Source organism: Pinus tabuliformis, chromosome 2_1 (genome assembly GCF_031772625.1).
Source record: "Pinus tabuliformis cultivar Carrire ecotype Pingquan chromosome 2_1, CPIR1, whole genome shotgun sequence".
Classification (NCBI taxonomy): Eukaryota; Viridiplantae; Streptophyta; class Pinopsida; order Pinales; family Pinaceae; genus Pinus; species Pinus tabuliformis.
In genome coordinates this window covers 443,098,133-443,101,022 of record NC_142299.1, presented here as the reverse complement: position 1 = coordinate 443,101,022, position 2,890 = coordinate 443,098,133, and the positions used below count along the sequence as shown (strand labels likewise).

General features: G+C 39.7%; 1 pseudogene; it reads left to right on the top strand.

Annotated features, from left to right (window-relative positions):
• The first annotated feature begins 1,003 nt into the window (after positions 1-1,003).
• LOC149200827 (serine hydroxymethyltransferase, mitochondrial pseudogene) lies at positions 1,004-2,590 on the top strand (annotated as a pseudogene).
• The last annotated feature ends 300 nt before the right edge of the window (positions 2,591-2,890 follow it).

The window sequence follows — 2,890 nt, the reverse complement described above, 5'->3', positions numbered from 1 at the left end:
ATTTCAGCGATGGTGTTGGTTATAGTTGGATTGATGGTTTGAAAGAGCACGCTGCAAATCATGTTACTAATATGATGATGACAAATGCAAAATACATTACCCTGAGAACATACCCACGACAAAGGAGGCTCGACCGGGAGAATTTCAAATTGTAGATATTGATTTTCTTAATACAACTGCAATTTCCAGCATGCAAAACATAAATACTATGTTATTTGAGGGCGCAACATCATGTGTTATAAAAATGTGAGATATTTCGCGGTGAAATATTATGTTATAAAGGATACGCACAGATGTTTATTGTAATGATTTAAGGGAAGCTGTCTGCCGAGTATCAGGCACAGTCTTTGATAAATCTTCTTATTCCAGATGGACAGGGCATTCACATTGCGGGTTTCTCCAGATGGTTATCAAGAATATAAATAAATGGGACGTGGATATAAGCCGAGAATTGTTCAGCTTGCTAGTGACACGGCATCAATGCAAATTGCAGATAAAGAAAACCGTGCAGCATTTGGTAATGTTACAGCGCTTCAACCGCATTTTGTTTTATTCTTTGATTGTTCCGAGCAAGAGATGTGAGGTGGCTTATGAATAGGAATTAAGGCCAAGCTGATGACAATTGGAAAGGGAGATTATAAAGCAAATTTCAACAGCTGGTGGCGTGAAGGGAGACATTCAAGGGCTAATATTTATGTGTGATTCGAAAATAACGGAGGACTGTTTCCATTATTATGTTTCTGTTTCCGTTATCGTGCTTTTGGGTTCCTCTAAGGCGTTGGCGTGGCTTCGTGGCTTCATGGTTGATATTTGGAGTTGCAGGGGTGCAAAGCATTGCTATGGAAATAGCGACCATGTGAAAAATCTCCAGTTCACCCTTGTTTAGGTCCGGATCGGCTACGTTATAAAGAGCTCTGTAATCTACTGTTGTTCTTTCCAACGAGGCCGACTACTCTCGTCTCGAAAAACAAAAGTCCTATGTCACTTGTCCAAAGCTGCTGAATGCTCCACTGGAGGAGGTCGATCCCGAGATTGCGAATATCATAGAACTTGAAAAAATCGATAATGGAAGGGTATTGAACTTATCCCTTCAGAGAACTTTACTTCATTATCAGTCATGCAGGCTGTAGGATCAGTCATGACCAATAAATACAGTGAAGGCTATCCTGGTGCAAGATACTATGGAGGAAATGAATTCATTGACATGGCAGAGTCGTTATGTCAGAAAAGAGCATTGGAAGCATTTGGTTTGGATCCAGATAAATGGGGAGTTAATGTATAACCCTTGTCAGGCTCTCCGGCTAATTTTCAAGTTTACACTGCTTTGTTGAAGCCCCATAATCGTATCATGACACTTGATCTTCCACATGGTGGTCATCTGTCTCATGGTTACCAGACTGATACTAAAAAGATCTCAGCAGTTTCAATTTTTTTTGAAACAATGCCTTATAGATTGGATGAATCTACAGGCTATATTGATTATGTCCAGCTGGAGAAGAGTGTAGTCCTATTCAGACCTAAACTTATGATTGCTGGTGCTAGTGCTTATGCATGCCATTATGACTATGCTCAGATGCGCAAGGTTTGTGACAAGCAAAAAGCTGTGTTGTTGGCAGACATGGCACACATAAGTGGACTTGTTGCAGCTGGTGTAGTTCCATCTCCTTTTGAGTTTGCAGATGTAGTGACCACTACTACACACAAGTCACTCTGTGGTCCTCGTGGTGCAATGATATTTCATAGAAAGGGCATCAAAGAAATTAACAAGCAGGGGCAAGAGGTTAAGTATGATTATGAGAAAAAGATTAATGCAGCTGTGTTTCCTGGTCTTCAAGGTGGTCCTCACAATCATACCATAACTAGCTTAGCTGTTGCTCTTAAACAGGCAACTACCTCAGAGTATAAAGCACATCAAGGAGAGGGGTTTCGAAACAATTTTCTTTCTCACATTCGGGCAGTGGATAGAATTTTTCATGTTTGTAGGGCATTTGACGATTCAGATGTTATTTACGTAGAGGATATTGTTGACCCTGTAAGGGATTTAGAAGTGATAACTGAAGAGCTACGTTTAAGGGATCTTGAGTTAATGGAAAGAAGGATGGAAGACCTTGAAAAGTCCATGAAGCGGAGCAATGATAAGCAGTTAAAAATAGGAATGGAGTGATGCACAAAGGTCAAGGCATGGCTTGAGGAAGGAAAAGATGTTAGACTTAGTGATTGGAAAGCTGCTGATGTTGAGATGCAGAATACATTTCAGTTATTGAGTGCGAAACCTATTGTTTACTTGGTGAATATGACTGAAAAGGACTATCAAAGAAAGAAGAATAAATGTCTACCAAAAATACATTCTTAGGTTCAGGGGCATGGAGGTGAACCCATTATTCCTTTCAGTGGTGTTCTAGAGCAGAAACTTGTAGTATGCCCCCGGATGAAGCTAAAAGAGGTAATGAAATTTGAGGATTTGAAGGAATTTGGTAGTGAATCAGCTGTCAAGGCTGCCGGCAAGTACAGACAAGAGGGAAAGACGTATGTGGTGAAAGATGGTAACATTATTCTTTTAAATTTTAATGTCTCTGGCGGGAAGAAATGATTTACCATAAGGTGGTTTTTGCAATCATTTAATATCATTTTCTGTGCAATAATAGCAGGGGCACAATTTAAGTTTTTATTAGATTGAATTAAGATTCATGCTCAGCTAATATGTACCACCTGCAGCCATAAGTAATAAAGGCTTTGATATCCAAAAGGTGAACCTTATGCAGCAGGAGAATGATTTGACTGTAAGGATGACATTGCATACCCTGAGGATTGAAGAATAAACTTCAAGGTCATGTGTCTACAACATGCAAGTATATTGCTTGTTCTGTGCTGGAAAATGATAGTCAAAGAC